This window comes from Hemiscyllium ocellatum, chromosome 11, assembly GCF_020745735.1.
Source record: "Hemiscyllium ocellatum isolate sHemOce1 chromosome 11, sHemOce1.pat.X.cur, whole genome shotgun sequence".
NCBI lineage: Eukaryota > Metazoa > Chordata > Chondrichthyes > Orectolobiformes > Hemiscylliidae > Hemiscyllium > Hemiscyllium ocellatum.
In genome coordinates this window covers 50,680,989-50,705,586 of record NC_083411.1, presented here as the reverse complement: position 1 = coordinate 50,705,586, position 24,598 = coordinate 50,680,989, and the positions used below count along the sequence as shown (strand labels likewise).

At 40.7% G+C, this 24,598-nt stretch overlaps 1 pseudogene; it reads left to right on the top strand.

The window, feature by feature from the left end:
* The first annotated feature begins 873 nt into the window (after nucleotides 1-873).
* Nucleotides 874-24,598, top strand: part of LOC132819980 (sodium- and chloride-dependent neutral and basic amino acid transporter B(0+)-like) — a 151,629-nt pseudogene continuing 127,904 nt past the window's right edge.

The following is a 24,598-nucleotide window of genomic DNA, read 5'->3' as shown; positions in this document are numbered from 1 at the left end:
ACCAAGGTTCTTTAATCAAAGGACATATTTGTAACAGGTAAGAATTTCATCTACTGAATGTCAATCTTGCTCAGATCCATTGACATTACATTGTTGATGTGAGTACTTGCTTTTCTGGAAGCTGCGGAAATGCCTTCATTTCATGAATATCCATGTTCACTGGCATTCTGCAACTGAGAAAGCCTCGAGGTATTTAACTCTTGAAGAAGCATGAAACCTACCCAAATTCCAGATTGTAAGCTCTTAATTAGAACGGGGAAAAAATTGCCCAGAGACCACCTCCAGCATGAAGATTAAGCTGACAATCAACAAAACAAGGGGCCAGATCATTTCAATTGCAGTAGACATGCCCTTTCACCAACTTTTCACTCAAGATTTCAATTCAGCAGTAAACCTGAGCTAAACATCACATTTAGAGAGCATATTTTATACCAGGAAATAAAGCCATCTAAGTAAAATGTGTCTAGGATGTCACAGCTCAGAAATGATTTGGAGATGCTGGCGTTGGACTGGGGTGTACAAAGTTCAAAATCACACAACACCAGGTTATAGTCCAACAGGTTTAATTGGAAGCACAATAGCTTTCGGAGCACTGCTCATTCATCAGGTGATGAAGGAGCGTTGCTCCAAAAGCTATTGTGCTTCCAATTAAACCTGTTGGACTATAACCTGGTGTTGTGTGCTTTTTAACTTTGTACAGCTCAGAAAGGCGAACATATTTTACAACTGTAACTATTCTACATTTTCCCTTGCTATCTCTTTTAATTCTTCATCTGGGCTGCATCTCTAAAGAAAATAGTTGATACTTTTGTAGCAATGTTAATGTCAAGGTGTAAGTATAATTATAGCTATTTTGTCATCAAACATGGCACAATGAAAACAGTAAAGGCCATCAAATAACTTAGAAAATTAAATAATGTGCTCTAGTATTGTTTGAAGAATAAATGTCAAACAAATGTCAACTCCCGTAAAATCGGATTATTTTACATTCACCTGTAAAGATAGGTATCTTGCTTTACTATCAAATCCTAAAGACAGTGATGAACAATTAGGCACTGTATTAATCCCTCAGCACCACACTGAAAGTTTAGTCAAAAGGACATGAGTTGCAATTATCATACTTGACAAGGAATTAAGTACTTTTGAAATGTAGTCACTGTTGCAATATGGATAACATAGAGGCCAAATGATAAACAGCTATGCTCTACAACTAACAATATCATATAATCTGTTGGCGGGAGGATAAAATATTGGCTAGATCTCCTTCAAATACTGCAACACAATGGGATCTTTTACAGTCACTTTTGAAAACGCAGACTGCCAACAAGCTGGATACCTTCAGTAAAAAAGTGATGTTAGTCTGGAGATTGGAATATGAACCTTCAGTCTTCTAATTGAAAGGCCAAGGAAGTACAACCGAGACACAGCTGACTGCCTAAGATTGGCTATTCACATGTTTGGGAGAAGACTTAAACTTTCGATCTTTTAACTCAGGTGATATTACTGAACCAAGGCTGACACTTGCTGAAATACATACACTGTCCAACTGATTATTCTTCACATGTGAGCTGAGGCAGTGAACCATGGATTTTGCTTATACCATCTGTTTGCTGTTGTGACATACATTGAATAGTTGGTGTCAGAAAATAGGCAGAACTCCTGTTGGTTTAGAAATTCATCGTATTTGTATTTAGGAATGGTTTCCAGTGAAAAGATGGGAAGTGTAACTGCTCAGCTGTGCTGGTAGGTAGAAAATCAATTTAAGTTCCATCTATCCGGAGGTCCCTGCTGGGAGGCTTGACATTGAGTGTGACCAGGCTCACCTGTTATACCCTAAAAGATAAATGGTCCACTAACATTCACTGTCTGGAGTCACACATGATGAAGCTGCATTTTGTCAGGGTGCAGTTTAGATCGACATTGTCATGACAGCATGAGAAAAAAATGGCATAGAAATATTAACGTGCTTCTTCATTTTAAATCAATCTTTCAGCTGGACTCTTCGCTACAAATCTTCAATCATCTGAATCCATATTCATCAGATGATTCATCCTCATAAAAAATGTTTAAATAGGACATCATAAATAGCTACTTAAATATTGCGGTTTACAACTTATTTCAGATAGTACATGTTTTTTGTGGCTGAATAGTGTCTCAATGTTCCTTAAAGAGAGGATAGAGTATACTGTATGAATATTTTATAGGATGAATCAAGTGCAGGATAGATTAATCACTAAAACATATAATTTGATAAGACTTGAAAATATATGGGAACTGAAATTTATAATTGTCTCACATGCATTTCTTCTGATGCAGGCAGCATGCCAATGTTGTATTTTTGTTAATTTAAAGGATTTAGTCAAAATTGAGTACACTGTTGAGTGGCTGCATGTCTCAGTCTGGAGTACGAAATCTTGAGAGGATGATATAATTTCAAGATTACTTGCGGTACCTGAAGTCAATCTGTGCCTCTTAAAAGGAAAGCACATTTTGATTAGAATTGGAAGACAGTTTACTCTGAGAAGGAAACAAACAATGGCACTGGATGACAGAAAGCATCCTCCAAGGTTCTGTGACATAGCAGTGGAAGCTAATGGACAGGGAAAGAGAGATCATTTATCCATTAGGAAACAGAAGCTCCTTAAGACAGACACTTCTAACATAATGGGAACAGTTAGCTGTCACTGTCTATAGTGTTCAATAGTTTGATGCAACTGTGTTTGACTATATTATTTTATCCATTGATTTGTGTAGTTGTCCTTGAGTGCGTAAGTATGTGCATGGAACTCAAAAGAAAACTGAAAATGTTCCATAGAAAAGCTTGGTCATCTCGTTATATATAAATACTGTTAGTTCTGAGATATTTTAAAGTATGGTGGATTGTGGATTTAGAACAATTACCATCTCTGCATTGTTCTGCGACAAATAAGACATCAAAGATACACAGGGAGCTGACAAATATATAACATTGTCAGGATCAGCAGTGTAACCCTGAAGATCACATGCAATACCACCAGATGTTCAATGACCTCAGTACTAGCCAAAATCAGTGAATGTGTCTTCAACTGTTGTGTCCTCACAATAGAACCTTTAGCTCACATATATTCAATGCACCACTGTCTTAATTTAAGTGCCAATAATCTCAATCAATAGTGACTTACACTGCACATTCATAGCATTGCCCTCACCATTGCACACTTGGTGTTACAACCTCATACACATATCTTGCAGCACAGCTATTAGCAGCTTAGAATTGATTATCGCAAAAAGGCAATTTACAGTTTTTGCTTCCAAGCATCAATTATTTTTCTTGCAGATATTGAACGATATGAAAGAAGTACATCAGAGTGTCCTTCCAGTAATATTGGATCCGCAATCTTTTCTTTCCCTTTAAGATGACATTGCAGCAGAAGGAGGGTTAAGGTGGAACTTCTACCTGTTACCGACCCTTTCGTGATAATGACTAACTTTCACATATTGCAGCTTACGCAGCCACACTCTAGCTGAGAACTTCATTGTTGTACAGGAAAATAGGATGATCTGTAATGAAGAACCTACTGTAGAGAAGCAAGAGGATGAAGTCCATTTAATAACTCCATCAGTGGGGCTACCTTATTGGTCAATGTGGTCCCTTTAATGCCCCGCTAAGCTTGGGAAGGATCTCAACCTTTGACATCCCACAGAACAGGGAATCTGCCAATTGCCTCTACCTTTCATTTGTCCATTTCTTGTTTTCTCAGTGACAGAATCATTCCCAGATCAGTAATGTCCTGCTTCATATCTGCGCTCTCTTAGGGTTCACTTTCAGACCCAACTCATGCCACAATTGCAGTAATTCACTTAACAGCTGATAACGTTCCTTTTTAGTTTCAGTTTGAAAAAGCAAGTCGTCTACATACTGCACCAGACATTAAGGTTTCGAGAATTCTTTTAACCCTTCACTTAGACATTATGGACGGGGAGTTAGGAAATCACTGAAGCAGGGCAGTCCAAGTATATTGCTGGTCTTGGAAAGTAAATGTGGGTTTATATCGGCATTCATTCTCCAGTGAGTTGACCAAAACACATTACTTATGTCCAAAACTGTGACCCATTGCGCATCCTCACTTTGCTTGACTACGATCTCTGGGTTCGTTGCTATGGTGGGGGCTGTAGACAGGGTGGCCTTGTTCAATGTCCAGTTATCTACCGCTATTTGCCAGCTACTGTCTGGTTTCGTAACTAGTCGAATAGGTGAGTTGATAGTGGAAGCTACTGGTCTCCGTATCTCTTGTTGCAGAAAACTATTAACTTCCTGACCTCTTCTTCTGCCTGTTTTGGAAAACCATACTGCTTCGGTGATTGTTGTCTGGATCCTGTATAAACACACTCTTGGCCAAACATGTTTATGTTGTGGTTCTATTTGCCGAGCTGGGAATTTGTGTTGCAGATGTTTCGTTCCCTGTCTAGCTGACATCCTCAGTGCTTAGGAGCCTCCTGTGAAGTGCTTCTGTGATCTTTCCTCCAGCACTTGTAGTGGTTTCAATCTGCCGTTTCCGGTTATCAGTTCCAGCTGCAGTGGTCGGTATATTGGGTCCAGGTTGATGTGCTTGTTGATTGAATCTGTGGATGAGTGCCATGCCTTTAGGAATTCCCTGGCTGTTCTCTGTTTGGCTTGAACTATAATAGCAGTGTTGTCCCAGTCAAATTCACGTTGCTTGTCATCTGCACGCGTGGCTACTAAGAATAGCTGGTCATGTTGTTTTGTGGCTAGTTGGTGTTCATGGATGCGGATCGTTAGCTGTCTTCCTGTTTGTCCTATGTAGTGTTTTGTGCAGTCCTTGCATAGGAGTTTGTACACTATCGTAGAGTGGCTGTTGGTTTGTGTGCTGTTATGAGTCTTAGTGGTCTCAGTAGTCTGGCTGTCAGTTCGGAAATGTTCTTGATGGTAGTGTGGCTAGTCCTTTAGGTTGCTGCATGTTCTCATTCTGTTGTCTTTCCCTCAGGCAGCTGTTGATGAAGTTGCGCAGGTATCTGTTTTTGCCGAATACACTGTATAGGTGTTCTTCTTCCTCTTTTTGCAGTTCTGGTGTACTGCAGTGTGTTGTGGCCCTTTTGAATAGTGTCTTGATGCAACATCTTTGTGTGTGTTGGGGTGGTTGCTTTCGTAGTTCAGGACTTGGTCGGTGTGTGTGGCTTTCTTGTATACTTTGTGGTGAATTCTCCGTTTGGTGTTCTCTGTACCATCACATCTAGGAATGGGAGTTAGTTGTCCTTTTCTTCCTCTCTCGTGAATCAGATTCCTGTAAGTGTGGCGTTGATGATCCGGTGTGTGTTCTCTATTTCTGTGTTTTTAATGATTACAAAAGGTGTCATCCACATATCTGACCCAGAGTTTGGGTTAATTTGCGGTTTGTTCTAATCTTTGCATTACAGCTTCTGCTATGAGTCTAGAGATGGCTGAGCCCATGGATGTGCCATTGATTTGTTCATATATTTGGTTGTTGAATGTAAAGTGTGTTGTGAGGCACAGGTCCAGTAGTTTGAGTATGCCATCTTTGTCGATAGGTTCAATGTCCTGTTGTCTGTTCTGTATGTTCAGCAGGTTGGCTATCGTTTCTCTGGCTAGGGTTTTGTCGATAGAGGTGAACAGTGTCGTTACATCGGATGAGACCATGGTTTCTTCCTTGTCTGTGGTGTACTACTATTATAGGACAAGCCAAACAGAGAACAGCCAGGGAATTCCTACAGGCTTGGCACTCATCCACAGATTCAATCAATAAGCACATCGACCTGGACCCAATATACCAACCACTGCAACGGACAGCTGGAACTAACAACCGGAAGCGCCAGACTCAAACCACTACAAATGCCGGAGGAAAGAAGCACTTTACAGGAGGCTCCCAAGCACTGACGATGTCACCCAGACAGGGGACAAAATGTCTGCAACAAAGAACGGTAGGTCAGGCAGCATCCAAGGAGCAGGAGAATCAACGTTTCGGGCATGAGCCATTCCTGAAGAAGGGCTCATGCCCGAAACATCAATTCTCCTGCTCCTTGGCTGCTGCGCTTTTCCAGCGACACATTGTCAGCTCTGATCTACAGTCCTCACTTTCTCCTTCAGGGGAAGAACAGCCACATAAAAGTGATTATATAGGCCAGAATTGATTAACAATTAGCAAACTGTTAATTGCAGGATAATTAGCAAGCTGGGCACCTTGCTTCAGTCACGTAATGTCTGGACAGTGTCAGTTAGTAAATGATAAGCAGGCGTTAGTAGACAAATAGGTCATTGCAAAGAGAAGAATAGCTCCATCCAAAGAGAAGAATTTATCAGGTATCAGTACAGTTGCAAGGCCAACTGCCTTAGCCGGGCATGAGAAAACACAGACTTTGAGCAAGCAAGCACTAAGATGAAATTTAAAATGGTTTCCAAGCTTTTAATATGTGACAAAATAGCTGCAATGAATCTAACAATTCTCCCACATTCAGACAGTGCACAAATTGAATTCATGCTGTGGCCATCTATTTGCATTGCAAACCATCCAGCCAGCCAGCTGAGCTAACAAGATCCTTCAGTGTGGGGCTGGAACAGCACAGCAGGTCGGGCAGCATCAGAGGAGCTGGAGAATCGACGTTTTGGGCAAAAGCCCTTCATCAGGAATCTGCCCAAAGCTTCAATTCAGGTTTGGGCTTTTGTCCAAAATGTTGATTCTCCTGGTCCTCAGATGCTCCCTGACTTGCTGTGCTTTCCCAGCACCACACTCTTGACTCTAATCTCCAGCATCTGCAGTCCTCACTTTCTACTAACAACGTCCTTTACCTACTGTAGGTCCGATTATGACCTCGCTGCTTCAATCAAATTTCATTTACTCATTGTCCCTATCAGTTTTTCCCCCTTTCCTGCCATACTATCAACCATCCCTTTGTCTAACTTTCTTTCCCTCCCTTTGGGCTTGGTTAGCTCATTTCCGTCATCAGCTTTCGTACAGTTTCTTCCTAGGTACTATCAGTTCTGAAGAGAGGTCACTGGACTCAAAACATTAACTCTGCTTTCTCTCCATGTATGCTGCCAAGGCCTGCTGAGTTTCTCCAACAATTTCTGTTTTTAAATCAGCCATTTCCTCTCTTTTCCCCAGGCTGCCACCAGTGAACGTGTGCGTGAAGGTGACGAGAATGTGGAACAAGGTAACTGGTCCTCGAAGATCGACTACTTGCTCTCAGTGATCGGTTCTGCTGTGGGTTTGGGCAATGTATGGAGATTCCCGTACCTGGCCTACAGAAATGGAGGAGGTATTGTCATGAAATCCAAAATACAGGGGAGAAACAAGCACAAAGACAACAAGTAAATGGTGTAAAAAAAATCACATTCAAAGAACCAGAGAGCATTTTTAACCTGCGGTCACCAACGGTTATGCCATCCGCCCTTACTCCACACTAGCACTGTGATCAAGTTTCAAATATAAAAACAGTATGTGTGCAATTTAACAAAAACATACAATCACAAACAGGCACTACAAAAATAACTGACCTTTTTGACAAGATGGAAGTTGCTGCTGACTTCAAGACATGCAAATAGTGACTGGTAGATTACTTTACTGTCTCAGGTGGTGTCACATGTGATTTCCTTTGGAGAGCACACAGGAGAACTGAGGACAGCATCTCAGAAAGGGCTTCAATTTCAAACATTTTTGCTCCACTGAACCTTTTGTAGTAACTCTAACTTATTTGTGCTCAACAGCATTTCAGTAAATTTGAGAGGGTAGCTGAGATCCTGCATTGAAAGTATTGTTGCCAATCGAAATGATTAGATTAGATTCACTACAGTGTGGAAACAGACCTGCTAAAGAGCAACTCACCCAGACCCATTTCCCTACGTTCACCCCTGACTAATGCACCTAACATTATGGGCAATTTAGCAAGGCCAATTCACCTAACCTGCACGTCTTTAGACTATGGGAGGAAACCGGAGCGCCCGGAGGACACCCATGCAGACACTGGGAGAATGTGCAAACTCCACACAGACAGTTGCCCGAAGTGGGAATTGAAACCAGGTCCCTGGCGCAGTGCTAACCACTGTGCCACTGTGCAGCCCATATAGTGTATGCACTTAACATCGCTATTCAACTAATGATCGTCCATACTACTACTGCTCATGTCAAATTATGCATCTCACAAAGAATCAGAGAATCCCTCCAATGCAAATAGAGGCCATTCGGCCCATCATCTCTGCATTGTTTATCCCTGTATCCTTGCGTTTCCCGTGGCCTATCCACTTGGTCTGGACATCCCTGAAGACTAGGGACAATTCAGCATGGCCAGTCGACCTAAACTGCAGACCTGGAGAAAGTGAGGACTGCAGATGCTGGAGACCAGAACTGAAAATGTGTTGCTGGAAAAGCGCAGCAGGTCAGACAGCATCTAAACTGCAGACCTTCAGATTGTGGGAGGAAACCAGAGCACCCAGCGGGAACTCCTGCAGACGTGGGGAGAAGCTGTAACCTCCCCACAGTGTGAACAGCCCGGATGGTGCCGCTCTCTAAACTGGGAATCCCGGTGTGAATAGTTGATAGGCAGAAGGATTCCAGCCGCTATCTCTGTGACTTTCCAATGGGGGTAGGGCAGTAAAGGCCAGATTTAACTGTGGGAGAGCCGTCACTGGAAGTAATTGATGGACAGGATCGGGGTAGTTTATATAATGAGGAGGATGTTGATTGAGGGAGTGTATTCCCACCGGTATTTACAGATGCACTCCAACAACACAAGCCGCACCACGTGACCGTCGTTCGTTGGGTCTCGCGCGCTCCAATTCGAACTCCTGGCCGTTGGCCACCAGCTGCTGCAGAGCGCGAACGCACGTCAGAACTACAACTCCCATGAGGCATCGCGGGCACACCATCTAATACCAAACGTTGGACTGCACTGCGCAAGTGCAGGGATGGCTAACGGCACCATGGGTAATGTAGTCCAAGCAGGATGTGTTGGCGGAAGTCTTGCGAGGAGAGTCAAAAAGCTAACTGCAGCACTGAAAGGCGCAGGAAAATGGTGTTTTTGATGTTATGAACAAAAGGGAATAAGAATAAAGGGAAAAGATAGTGAAAGTGCCTAGAGGCGGAGGTTGCTAACCGTTGTGAAGTAGCGATTGTACACATTGCTCAGAGCAAAGTCAAGATACAGGCTTGTGGGCAAATGGAAGGAAACTGGAGAGGGCAAACAGGGCAGCGCTTATATGGTTAATGGTAGGGCCCTGCAGAGTGCTGCTGAGCAGAGACCGAGGGATGCAGCTTCACAGTTCCTTCAGAGTCGCAGGTCGACAGGATTGTGAAGGAGGCGTTTGGTACACTTACCCTCATTGGTCAGTACATTGAGTATAGGAGTTAGGATGTACTTTGTGACTCTCCAAAACATTGGCCAGGCCACTTAGGGTCGTCTAGTTATCATTGTTGATCGTCAGGATAAACTCATCTGGACAGTGGTGAGACCACTTATGTAATACTGTACTGAAACCAATTCTGGTCACTCTTCTATAGAAAAGGCATTGTTAAACTTGAGAGGACACAGAAATGTTGCTGGGATTGGAGGGCTTGATCCATTGGGAGAAGCTGAATAGACTGGACAAAGTTTAAAAATCACAAAACTAGGTTATAGTCCAACAGGTTTATTTGGAAGTACTAGCTTTCAAAGCGCTGCTTCTTCATCAGGTGAGTGTGAAGGAGGACAATTTTTAAAAATGTTCTTCTTTGGAAATAGAACCAGTTTTACTCAAGATTGGGATACAGACAGACTCAAAGCCTCACACCTATAAGGTGGTAAAAACAATGACTGCAGATATTGGAAACTAGATTTTGGATCAGTGGTGCTGGAAGAGCATAGCAGTTCAGGCAGCATCCAAAGTGCAGCGAAATCAAGGCATTCTCTGAGCTGAGATGTCACCTGTTGTGATAAAACCTTAAGTTATCTGGAGAATGTGACTGAAAAGAAGTTCTGGGATTTACATATTAAAGAACTGAAACCAGCAAACCCATTCAAAAAGATGAAAAACTTAACAATCTAGGTGTGTTCAACATATCATTGTGTCACTATAAATTTTTGCTATACATTCTGTGTCATAGGTCCTGATTCATAACCACCTGATGAAGAAGCAGCGCTTTGAAAGCTGGTGCTTCCAAATACCTGTTGGACTATAACCTGGTGTTGTATGACTTTTAACTTTGTCTGCCCCAGTCCAATTCTGGCTCCTCCAAATCATGAATAGGCTGGGCATTTTTCCCTAGATTATTGGAGTTGCGGGGTGACCTTAGGGTGGTTTATAAAATCATGAGGGGCATGGATAGGGTGAATAGCCAAGGTGCAGATATCCAAAACTAGAGGGCAAAGGTTTAAAGGGAGTGGGGAAAGAATTAACAGGGAATCCAGGGGCAATGTTTTCATGCAGAGGAAGGTGCTTTTATGGAACAAGCTGCCAGAGGAAGTTGTGAAGGCTGATACAATTACAAAACTGGAAAGGCAACTTTTATATCAGATACATGAGGAGGAAGGTTTGGAGGGATATGGGCCAGACGTTAATGGGACTAGGTCAGATTGGGATGTCTGGTTGGCATAGACGAGTTGGACTGCAGTGTCTATATCTGTGCTGTATGACTCAATGATTCTATTCTAACCACCAGGTCGTTGTACCGCTCCAGTCTGAAATCAGGTCCTCAAATCATGTAGGCGTTTGAAGATACCATGCATGGCCATCTGTAGTTTCCTGCTGTGAGAGTCAGCACATTGCACCAGTCAAGCTTCAGTCATGAGGGCAGGAATGTAACATTGGGCTGGGTGGCAATATCTGAAAGACAGTAAAGGCTTGCACACAAGGGTGAAGAGTTCAGTGGTGTAAAGCTGGCTTGTGAAGATTTTTGGTGGTTTTTATTTATTGATTAATTTTGGTGCAGGGATTTCCTGGTGGAAGAGTTTGAAATGAGTGTGATGCTGGTGAATGATTGGTGTGTGTTAGGGTGGCGAAGTCTGTGTTCATTGAAGGATAGCCTCACAATCTCATCGTACCCATGTCGATGGGGTCAATGTCATCTTGTCCCTATCTCCTCTTTCCAGTTTCTGACCCTTCCAACACTGGAAATGGTGCACAGAGGTAACTTTGCAGCTTTCCAATGGCCAGGATGAAATGGAGAATGTGGTGCATCATCCCAAACTTGGAGAATCTCTCTGACACTCCTGGAAAGATTGCCCTCCTTACAGGAAGCCTTATGGTGTCACACTGTTTTGCTACATTCATGATTCTTTTCCCTGGTCCACAAGCATGACAGAAACAGCTCTCCTGAGGAAAATGGAATCAATGGCAGTAGCATCATTCGACTGCACTGATTGTATTTTCATTCCAAGCTTCAATCCTATAAAGAGGCCCGTTCCAACCTCCTGGCCATTGGAATCATGCATTTTCCTCCTGATAGTCATCCTGAGGCTGCCAAGTACAATTATCAAAGCTAAATAAAAGCAAAATAACGCACATGCTCGGTGCGTAAAACAAATAGAGAATGCTGGAGAAATCAGCAGGTGTGGCTGACCTCAGGTTTTAGGAGCAACACTGTTGTATAGGTCCCTGAATGTTGATTGTACACAGGATCTAAATACAAAAAAAGACGCAATCTCCAATCTGCAGCCACACTCTTCTGTCAACAACATTTCATTCCAGTATTAATACGAAATGAACTATTAGTTATGAAACCTGGTGACATTAATATTCAAGCAATTTATTTGACTTTCCCTTTTCTATATTTTGCAGGTGCTTTCCTTATTCCCTACATTCTGATGCTGGCAGTCACTGGGATGCCAATGTTTTTCCTGGAAACTTCCTTTGGGCAGTTTGCCAGCCTTGGACCGGATGCAGTGTGGAAAGTTGTGCCCATGTTACAAGATTAGTGTTCTGAGCAGTCTTGATTTGGCAACAGTTTAAATGAGCAATTGTGTTTTATACCCATGAATATAGTCACTATATTTACTTCACCAGATGTTGGTGTTAGATCGCCTTGCAGAGATGTTGTTCACAATTAAAACAGTGGAATATCCCCTTTCACTGTTTCAAATTCACTTTCTGAAACGGTGGTAGAGGCAGGAACCACTACAGCATTTAAAAACAGTCTAGATGATCACTTGAAACACCAAAGGATACAAGGCCAAGTGCTGGGAAATGGGATTAGAGTAGATCAGTTCTTGATAACTGGTACAGAAACAATAGGTTGAAGAGCATCTTCCTGTGCTGTAACACTGTATGACTTGATGTCATTAATTGAGGTAGACAGAGTGGAGATGCTGGAGAGATCCGTTTATTGACTTCTGAATTTGACAGAACCTATTTGTAAACATGATGTTGTAGGTGATTCTGCTGGGATCTGCAAGAACCTCTGAAACTTGAGTGAGTGAATTAGTTACGACCTTTTCCAGTATAATTATCTTAAGGAGATGTTAATGGAACAGGGGTGTCTCCTTGTTATCCAAACTGGTGAAAGACCTTTGTTACTCCACGTTCATAATGTAAGCATGTTTGTGTACTATTTTCAAACAGATAGCTTTGCAATGAGATTTAAGTAAAACAACAGTTTCCTGTAATAATCTCGTGTCCCTTGATGTATAGGCATAAATCAGTTTCAGCCTTGGGCAAGCTCAACTATTGAGTTTTCATTGTCGTTTGGGGCAAAGATTTCTGAATATTCACTGCCCCTATTTTTGATTGATTGATGAAATTCCAAAAAATTACAGTCCAAAATGACTCACCCTTTATTGTAATATAGGAAACCTTCCTCCTGCGTTGACCATGTCAATCCCTGCAAGACTTTTGTATGATGGCATTAGATCACCTATCATTCTTCTAAACTCCATCTGCAAATTTGGAAATATGATGTTGAACCCTGACTGAAGAGTCATAATGAACTCAAAATGTTAACTCTTTCTTTCTGCACGGATGCTACCAGGCCTGCTGAGTTTCTCGAATGTTCTGTTTGTTTCTTTAAGGTTCCCAGCCTCTGCAGTATTTTGTTTTTCTTCAAATCATTCCTACAGATTATAAATAGCTGGAGCCTAAACACTGACCCCTTTGGAACCACACTAATTGAAGCTTACTAAACTAAAATTGAATCAGTTGTTCTTATACTCTTTCATGTCCATTAATCAGTTCTCAATCCATGCTAATATATTCCTCCCCCAACTCCCATGTGCTCTAATTTTTTTCACTCCAGTGTGGAACCTTTTTGAAAACATTCTGAAAACCTAAACCGACAACATCTATCGGTTCTTATTTAATATATTATTTAGATCCTTAAACTCTCCCAGGTTTGTCAAAGATGATTTTCCTTTCCTAAATCCATGTAGACTCTTCCAAATCCAATCATATTTTCTAAGTGGGCTAGAATTGTGTCTGCTTCTAATGGATCTACGTTTGCTTTTGCTGTTCTATTCCTTTTTACATGTATATAAAAACATTTACACTCTGCTTTTGTTTCTCACTTGTTTAGTTTCATAGTCCATTTTATCAATGTTTTCCTTGGTTCTCCTTTACTAAAATGCTCTGAATCTTTTATTTACTTTCTTTTTGACACTTTACAGGTGTCTTCCTTTGATCCATTATGATCTTAGATTTGTTTTGTTACCTGCAGTTGGAACACTATACTTGGGAGGTTTCTGTGCTTTAAAAGAATGTATTTTCATTGCTAATTACAGAGAGTGAAATTAGCTGGTATGCCTCCCACCTCATCCAGGCAGAATCAGCAGTGAGCTCAGAATCCAAAGCGAGCCTTAAAGCACTGCAGGTGGGCACTTATGAAACACCATGAAGAACATCCCACCCAGTGATGATACCAGACAACTTGATTGTTATAAGAAAGGAATCACGCTCCTGCCTACACCAACTCTTTGATGGTGTGCACAGTGTAATACTGTGGTCAACTGAGTCTTTAACAAATCATTTGACCATTAATTATTTGTGTATGATGACAGCGTTACTGACTTTAACACCCACCAATGCTCCATGCTTTGGGAATGAGGTCAGGGAGTGTACAGGAATGTTGTGGATTAGCCTACAGTTCCATATAATATCAATCCCCACCAAAAACATATGCGGTTGTGACCTGTGGTATTCCATCATCTTTGTTTGTCTTTCAGTCTTAACCATTAAATGTCTACTGTCGTACCTTTCATTTTGGGTCATAATCCACCCATAGCTAATCTTTATCTTCACCGTTTATTAAATCCCTTTGTTTATATTTAATATAATCATTTTTGATTGAACTACATCACTTTCAAACTCAATGTAAGATGCTATCATTTACTCTATCTTATAAATAAGCCAGTTTATTGCACACAAAAAAGGACAAGAAACAGCAATTATAGTCCGCTGTACAAGAACTAATTGAAATGGTCTTTTCCAACTGTAAAAAATAAAGAGTCAACCTTTTTATGAGTTATCATTAAATTCTTCATTCCAGATTTGTATTGAATTCAGATTTTGCCATCTGTTATGACAGGAATCGAACCCTGCTTCCCAGAACATTATCTTGGTCTCTGGATTAACAGTTCAGCAATAATACCACCAGGCCGTTTCCTCCCCTTATAAATTATCTATAAGGTGCTTAGAGATGTCTTACGTTTATGCAAAAGACTATAAGTGGATACCTTTCTTATTTTCATTCACAGTGAAAGGTAATGTCCTCGATGTTCTCGCCTTGCTGTTAAGACATGCTGCCTCATTGAGTAGTTTGCTGTTTACATATGATTCGGAGCAGCTCCTTTGCCTTTGGTATGACACTGGGACAGGCCAGTAAAATCTCAGACTATTGGCTTTATTAGTAAATTATTTCTTAGATCAACATCCATTTCAATCCCTTCTAAAATACATAACTGATGACAGCATATCTGGAATCCTGAAAATCTCAGCCTATATTGTTCAGGATTTTTGTTGCAAATGCAATGAAAATGCGACATTTGAAGTTGAATGACTCAAGATTTTTACATTTCAATAATTTAGAAACATATCTATCCAAATTAAGGTTCTTGGAATTAAAGTACAGCTTATACTCATCCATCACGTGCGCACATAATCCTCTGGAAATACAAACAACAACAGAAATTGCAATGCCAACTGGCAACTAGATAAGATTGATTTTGTCTACCAGCTAATTCTGTGAGGAGGAATGGTGTGCCCTTATTCAAGAAGGGCTGTAAAGAAAAGCTTGGGTACGATAGATCAGTAAGCCTAACATGTATGGTAGGTAAGTTGCTTGAGAAGATTCTACGGGTTAAGGTGTACATGCGTTTGGAAAAACGGTTTGTTTAGGAGTAGTCAGCATGGTTTTGTGAATGAGAGACTATGCCTCACAAATTTGTTAGCAACCTTTGGTGAAGTGACCAGGAAGGTGGTTGAGGGTGGGGCGGTAGACATAGTCAAAATGGATTTCAGTATGGCCTTTGATAAGATTCCACATGGTAGGCTGCTCTGAAAGGCTAGATCGCATGTAATCCGGTTGGAGCTGGCACATTGGATCCACAATTGGCTTGATGGTAGAAAGCAGTGGGTAATAACGGAAAGCTGCTTGTTGGACTGCAACAAGTGGAATGCTTCAGAGGTTGGTGCTTGGCCCATTACTGTTTGTTATCTATATGAATGATTTGGATGAGAATGTTCAAAGCGTGATTAGTAACTTTGATGACGACGCTAAAATAGGTGGTATAATGGAGAGTGAGGAAGGTTATCATAAATTGCAACAGGACCCTGATCAGCTGGGAGTGGTCCGAGAAATGGCAAGTGGAACTTAATATAGATAAGCGTGAGGTCTTGCATTTTGGAAAATCAAATCAAGGTAGGAGTTTCATGGTGAATGGTAAGGCTGTAAGGAGTGAGTGGAACAGAAGGATCTTAGAGTTCAGGGATTCCCAGTTTACTGAAAGTGGAGTCACAGGTAGATAGGACAGTGAAGAAGGCTTTTGGCACACTGGCCTTCATCAATCTGGCCAATGAGTCTAGAAATTGGGGAGTTATGTTGCAGTTAAACAGGACATTCGTGATGCCGTGCTTGAAGTATTGTGTTCAGTTTTGGTCACTGTGTTATTGGAAATATGTTATTAAACTGGAAAGTGCAGTAGAAATTTACAAGGAGTTGCTTGGACTCAATGGTCTGAGTTATAGGGAGAGCTTGGACAAGCTAGGACCTTTTTTCTTTAGAGTGTAGGAGACTGAGGGAGGATCTTATAGAGGTGTATAAGATGATAAGAGGCATAGGTAGGGTGAATGCTCTGTCTTTTCACAGAATTGGGGAATTGAGGGCCAAAGGGCATCAGTTTAAGGTTAGAGGAAAAGAATAAAAGGGAATAAAACTGAAGGGCAACCTTTTTCATAAGGAGAGTGGTATGCATATGGAATGAGCTGCCAGTGGAAGTGGGTATATTAACAACATTTAAAAGCCATTTGGACAAATAGATGGATGGGAAAGAATTAGAAGGATATGGGCCAAGTGCAGGGAAATGGGATTAGGACAGATGGACATTTGCAATTTTTGAGAAGGTTAGTAGCTCAGGTTGTGGTTCAGGTTTTAAGTTTGCTTGCTGCGTTGGTACATTTGTTCTCAGACATTTTGCTAGGTAACATAATCAGTGAGCCTCTGTTGAAGCGCTGGTGTTCTGTCCTACTTTCTCTTTACGAGTCTCAGTCTGTCATGATGGGTGATATCTTCTGGTTCTTTTTCTAAGTCCAAATGGGGTCCAGATCGATGTATTTGCTGATGGAGTTTCTGTTTGAATGCCAGGCTTCTAGGAATTCCCATGGGTGTCTTTGTTTAGCCTGTCCCAGGATGGATGTACTGTCCCAGTTGAACTAGTGTCCCATTTCATCTGTGTGTAAGGATACCAGTGATAGTTGGTTATGTCTTTTGGTGGCTACTTGGTGCTCGTGTATCCTGTTGGCAATTTTCCTGCCCATCTATCCAATGTAATGTTTGTTGCAGTTCTTCCAGGGTATTTTGTAGAGTGACATTTTGTTCAGCATGGGGCAGTTTGGGCCAAAGGGCCTGCTGCCGTGCTGTAGGACTCTATGGTTCAATGTCTCTTAATTTATTTTAAAACAGTTTCAAAACTAATCTCATGCTTCTTATTTAATTTTAAGGTTTGGGCATAAATACCATTGTATTTACAGCATGTGACAACATTTCATATACCTGTGTCCTCGCCTACAGTCTGTACTACCTGTTTGCATCCTTCCAATCATCATTGCTGTGAGTAGAGTGCTTCAGTTGGTGGGGAGTGGATGAAACATGCAGCAGGACTCCCAAAGGGACAGTGCTCAATTCTGTTGGGACTGATTGCTCATTCTGTCAATCTGAATGAGTGAGAGAAATGGACAATCGTTTTTCATAGAACATCTTGCATAGATGTCAGTAGCAAGAATATTATTGAGTCATTGGATTTCCAAGGATAATCAACGATACTTTTTTTTAATGTAGCGTAAGCATTCATGAAAATAATAATTTCTATTGCCGGGAATTTAGTACACTTTGGGCTATAAATATACACTATATCAGAACAGCCAATTGTAAATTGTCTGAATTCTGACTTAAATTTCAACTTTGTCATTAACTTCAGTGTGTTAAAATTGCTGACTAATAATGTTCTGACAGCAGGGAATTGTACTGCACAATTTGTCTGTGCCCAGTTAAGGTGAGATGCAAACATCTTGCTGCCTGCTCATCAATATGGTTGCCAGGATCACATCGGGTTTATGACGCAGGAACAGACCATGTGCCAATTGAAATTCTGCAATTCAGCAGGGGAGAGTGAGAGTTGCAGAAGCAATGTGTAAATGTCAGGTGGTCTCATATTTGTTCCCCTCATATAAAGCTGGTATTTTTTGCTCTTGAATACAAGGCATTCTGCTGGCCTTCTGACAGAAACTGCTCTGTGATGGCACTGTACAACTATGATGGTCATGGGCAATACATGATTGGCTGGCCACACCCAGTTGAAATCAAAAGGTATGGGGTTGGAAAAGCACAGCGGGTCAGGCAGCATCAGTGGGGCAGGAGAGCCGATGTTTTGGACAGAAGCCCTTCTTTCAGAATGGGGTTTATGCCCGAAATATCAACTCTCGTATTCATCAGATGCTGCCTGACCTGTTGTACTTTTCCAGCAGTATGCTTTTGGTCTCTGACTCTCTGGCTTCTGCATTCCTCACTTTCTTCTACGTCTTGTTGGGCTAGTTGAAGAAGGGTCAGTGGAAGAACAAAGGTTCTGCATACACCATTTAACAATTAATTCCTAAAACGTTTTCTAATCTAGGCAGCAAAACCCCAAGATACCAGCAGAGTCAACTCTTACCAGAATTGGCTGCGAACACAAAAAGTTATTTCTTGCCTTCAGAGCAACTGCATTCTATCCCTCTCTGTCCCTCTCTGTCTCTCACTCTCATTCTTGCTCTCTCGCTCTCTCACTTTCTCTCCATAGTCATAGAGACGTACAGCAAAGAAACAGGCCCTTCGGTCCAACTTGTCCATGCCGACCAGATATCCCAACCCAATCTACTCCCACCTGCCAACACCCAGCCAATATCTCTCCAAACCCTTCCTAATCATATGCCCATCCAGATGCCTTTTAAATATTGCAATTCTACTAGCTTCAACCACTTCCTCTGGCAGCTCATTCCACACATTTACCACATCTGCATAGAAAAGTTGCCCCTTAAGTCTCTTTTATATTTTTCCCCTCTCACCCTAAACCTGTGTCCTCTAGTTCTGGACTCTCCAACCCCAGAAAAAAGACTTTGTCTGTTTATCCTACCCCTCAGCCTCTGACGCTCCTGGGAAAACAGCCCCAGCCTATTCAACCTCTCCCTATTGCTCAAATCTCCAACCTTGGCATCATCCTTGTAAATCTTTTGTGCACATTTTCAAGTTTCACAACATCCTTCCAATAGGATGGAGACCAGAATTGCACGCAATATTCTAAAATTTGCTTAAAAATGTCCTGTAAGCTGCAACGTGACTTCTCAACTCCTGTACTCAATAGTCTGACCAATTTGATTTTCAGTCAGTTTTGGGTTTGGTTTGTTGTTCATGATGTCCTAATTTCTGAGCAGAACCATAGTCTTCCCACCATTCTCCTCTCAGGAACATTTTAGTTTCATTTTAAATGAGGGAAGGTTTGTAAAACATAACTATGACTCCTGTAAATTGGATCTACTCCATCATCTGTAAGTGTGTTACTGTTATGATAGAATCCAGCATTTTGCCCACTAGGCTAACCGGTCTATGCTTCCTTCTTTTTTTCTGAAATGGCTGGACTATGTTCATTAATTTCAAAATCTTTGTCAAATCCCAATTTCACCTCTCTCTGCATCAAATGGGCATATTTTTCTTTCGTCTAATTGTTTCAGATTCATATACCCACAGAAACATTTAAAATCTGCTTTCATGTCTCTCTTGTTAGCCAATTCTGATTTTCATTTTTCTTTTCTTGTCCTTTACTAAAGTCTTCAATACCCCAAACTTCAGCTCACTACCGTTTAGGGCAATATTCTTAGATTTTAACTTGCATTGAATGTTGTCTTTACGTCTCTTTGTCACCACAGTTGGACTACATTTTCTGTGCAGTGTTTTTGCCTTAAAGGAATGTACATAAAGTGTGGATTTTATATTAAATTATATTTATCGTAGATTGTCTTCAAATTCTACTTCTGCTTACCTACTACCTCAACTTTTAGTTGAGTTTCCCTGTCTATCATAGTTGACCTGCCTGCTATTTAGATACAAGGCCCGAGATTTGACTGATTGTGAAAGCATTTCAATGTTAAACTATTTCATATTACTGTCAGTCAGTCTTCCCTAGAGACTCCTTCTCTACAGGGGTGTTAATTAGTCCTTTCTCATACAGAATGCTTGATCCAAAATTGCATCCTCGTTGATTCGTGAACACACTGATCTAGAAGATCAATTGCGAACTTTCTCTGTACTTGTCCTGCAAGCTGTCACTGCTATTAATGTTTGCCCAGTCTATATGAAGAGTAAATTTGTCAATGATCAATGATTGCCCAAATTACATGGAGCACAAGTCTCCTGACATTCACTCTGCCCTACTCTGCAGCTACTGTTGGGGGCTGTGTAATAACGTACGCAAGTGCTTTCTCCCCCTTGATTTTACTGAGATCCACCCAAACTGATTCTAATTCTTGATTTCCTGAGGTTAGGTTCTTTGACTCTACTGTCATTATCCCAAAGTTTTGTTGTTCCTTTGGTATTGATACCATTTCAAGTTAGAGTTGCAAAGTCATAACAGTTTGGAAATGGACCCTTTGGTCCAACTCGTCCATGCCGACCATATTCCCTAACTGAACTAGTCCCACTTGCCTGTGTCTGGCCCACATCCCTCCAATTCTTTCCTATTCAAGTATTTATCCAAATGTCTTGCAAATGTTGTAACTGTATCTGCATCCATCACTTCCTCTGGCAGTTCATTCCACATACGAACCACTCTCTGTATGAAAAAGTTGCCCCTCATGTCATTTTTGAATCTTTCTCCTCATCTTTTAAAAATATACCCTTAAGTTTTGAACACGCCCACACTAGGGAAGAGACTATTGCTATTCACCTTATCCATGTCGCTCATGACTTTATAAACCTCAATAAGGTAATCTCTCATCCTCCTACTTTGCACAAAAAAGTCCCAGTCCACCCAGTGTTTCTTTATAACTGAATCCCTCCATTCCTGGCAACATCCTGTTCTATCTTTTCTGAACTAATGATATCAGCAATACTATTTATTGTTAGATCATATATAATTTTAATTGGAACTCATAAATCATCTAGTTTGTCTCAAGTGCATTTGAATTGGTGCTTTTATCAAACACTTCTTCCTACTTCTTTCTGACACCACTTTCATCACTAATGCCCTTTCTTTTCCAATCTTTTCCAAATGCAAACATTTCAGTTTCATCCAAAACACTGCTGCATCTCATTGTTTTGGCATTTCCTTTCTTGCCTTTGTATGTTCTGAAACTCCTAATCTGTCCTGCTGCTGCCACCGTCCAACACAATTTGTGTTTGGTTCATGTTCTATCCCACAAATTAGAACGTAGAAAAGAAAAGAAGTTTACCAAATAGGGAGAATAAACAGATGAAAATTGGGAAAACTGTAGTTGCAGTTTATGGGATCATGTGATACTGATGAGGTTTATGCACACATTGTGTGTGCTCAGAGGACTGATTATTTTTCTCTAGTATCATTATCCCAGAGTTTTGTTCTTACTATGGTATTGATGCAATTATGAGTAATAGAGTCATACAGCATGAAAGCAGATCCTTTGATCCAACAGTCCATGCCAACTGTGTTCCCAAACTAACATGCTTCTGCTTGCCTACTTTTGGTCTAAATCCCTCCAAACCTTTCCTATTCATGTACTTATCCAAATGTCTTTTAAATGTTGTAAATGTACCTGCATCCACCACTTCCTGTGGCATTTCATTCCACATCTCTGTGGTTGTCCCTTATTTCATTTTTAAATCATACTCCTCACATTCAAACGATGCCCCCTAGTTTTGAACTCACCCACCCTAGGAAAAAGACCCATCCTGATAAATGATATTGGTAACAATGTTTGTTATTAGGTCATATATAAATTTGATTTATACTCATTGATCTAATTTATGCTAAGCACTTTTTGCAATTGAATTTGTGCTTCTAGCAAGCACCTCTTCCTTGCGCCACATTATTCACTAATGCCCTTTCATTTCCTGTTTTTCCTAAATGCACACATTTCATTTTCATCCAAAACACTGCTCTCTGTCAATGCCGTGCATTTCTGTTGCTGCTTTTGATTTTTCTGAAAACTTCTACTTTCAAGTCTGTCTGTCCGCTCTCATTGCCCAATCATTGTGTGTCTGTTTGAAATTCTGTCTCCAAACCAGAAAGTAGTAGAAACAAGGTTTACTAAATAGGAGGAAGAAACAGAAGGAAATTGGCAAAACTGCAGTTGCTATTTATGGGATGATATGATGCCGAGAGGTTTGTGCACCCTGATCGTGTGCACTCAGAGGTTCATTCAATAATAACTCTTGCTGTTTAAGTTCTTCACTGAGCCTTCATTGGAAATATGTTGAAGTCCTGTAGTATACTCTTGTCCATGTTCTTGCCAGTTCTGAAATCTTGTGTGATAAATCAACAGTTATTGAAGTCACGCTTAATAATTGAATGCAATATTATCAGTGACAAGCAGTTCAAAATCCGTGAAATTGACCATTGCAAACAGAGTGATTTGCCCGAGCTGGGCTCTGTGTGAGTGCAGCGTACAGACTATAACTCTGTGTTCTGATCCATCTGTAATGTTGCCATGCAAAGGGATTAAACTGATTCAGACAGAGTGGAACAATGACCTTAATTATGTCACTAGAATTTGAAATATAAGAATTTGAGCAAAAAACTGGAAATAAAATGTTGACTTCATTGAACGTGACCAGGAGGCTCTTGAATTGTTGACTGTACCTCATTGGCAGACTGGTCTATAATAAACTGTTTTATCTTAGCAAATGCGGTTGTCCGTTAACTGCCATCTAAAGAGGCCTAATGACCTGCACAACTAAGATTAGCAGTTAATGCCTGCCCTCCTAATAATCTGTACGTCCTAAGTAAGTAAATTATCCTTTAAAAACTTGTTCCATAATTTCCAGATCCAATCTGCAATTTCTCTCTGGACAATGGATATTTTGAAATTGTTAATATAACATGGCTGCAGACAAACAATGAAACTTGTCGAAATGGATCAGAAATCTCCATTCCTCACCATGGTCCGAGTGAGCAATACTAGGAGTAAGTACGTTTCAGAGAGCTACACCTCTAATCTGCATAGCTGGGCCAACAACTCCTCCTGGGATAGTTCGTTGGTAAATGAGAGAGAAGCTGTTTGATTGCAGTCAAGATTTACATTATTCTCCTCTTGTATACTAACAGGGGCTCCTGCTTTAGTTTGTATTTCCCTGGTTTGTAACACCGCAGCTTTCCTTTTAACAGGAATTTAAGCAGTGTAGATTTTATCAAACAAATATTTATTTTCTTATATATTTGGGTTTGAAGACCGATCTCCCTTTCTTTGAATTATCAATTGAATATAGTATTGTGTTTAACCCATAATCCAGGGAAATTTATGAGGGAAATTGGGAGTGAACAAATGTTTAATGATATGAAGGAGCTGAATTCACTGGGAGAGACTAACCCAGGGAGTTTTAACAGAGCAATGTCAGGCTGTCAATGAAGCACCGTCAGGAACTCCTTCAAACCAAATCAGCCCACAAGGGAATCACATCAGCATTGACTATTTAACAAAGCTTTATTCCTATAAAAAATGAGTAGAATGAGAGACAATATTGAAAACAATACCAAATTTAGTCTCCCTTAATACCATTCAGACCCTGGAATATAGTTTTAAAAGGATGTTAACAACAACTACTTAGATTTATATAGAGTTTTGCCCTTAACATCAGTGACAAAACTGAAATATGTTACAAGGGCAGAAAGAATACGTAGAGGCTCCTCCAGCCTGGCGTTCAACACAACCTGATGAATTTCTGCTTAGCCTAGTGCTCAGAAAGTGACCTTTTATCCTGAGGCTAGACTTCCATGTTCTAGATTCTCCAGTCAAACAAAATAAAGGGTGGGATATTCTGTTCTCAGAGCTGGTGAAAAGATTGGTAGATGGGTGAACTTGATCGGGTGAGAGGCAAAAAAGTCACATTCTCACTGTTTAATTAACCTTCAACAAATAATTTCTCCACTTTCAGGTGCTGGGTTAGTTACCTCACCAGCAAGTTATGAGTACGATGGATCATGAGTAAGTCTCAGCATTTGCCTTAGATTACACAGTGTATTTTATTACATGACAGTAACTACGTACAGGTTACACTAATCCTTAATGCATTTTGATTTATGATCAACCATATGCAGCAAAGACATGTGTATCTCCATCAGGAGACCAGTTCAGACTCCAATTGATTCCTAACCCAGAATTGTGGGACATCAGCAGATTGGGTGGAGATCAATGTAGCTGAAACATTAACTCTTTCAGAGTGTTAGTTTATACAGTAGACACCCATGAGGATCCACAGACTGATGTGGGGTTGTTGTACTGCACTGCGCGTGCTTCCACAGGGGTCATTCTAAAGCAGACCACAGTATTATGGACGAGACCAGACCCTTCTAAGATATAGTAAAGAGATAGCCTCAACCCTACCTTTAATATTTATTTCCAGGCTAGTGTAAGGTGCTGTCTTCCAGATTTGATTTGATTAGTCGACTACTCAGCATTAATCAAAACAAACATTATCCTTATGACGCAATTAAAATACAAAAATAAATGGCATAACTTTAACTGTTTTGAAATACTTAACAGGATGATTCGTATTTAAGTAAAACATTATCAACTGTTCCAATATAAGGAGCATCCCATAACCACACACTTGACAAGGCAATTTAGTAAAACAGTTAAAGTTGTCATGTGCTGCCTCTCTCCTGTCCAACAGAACAAAATACTGAAAGAAATAGTCTACCTCCTATTATTTCAAAGAGGAAGCCTTTCACCCAAGACTCTAACAGCAGA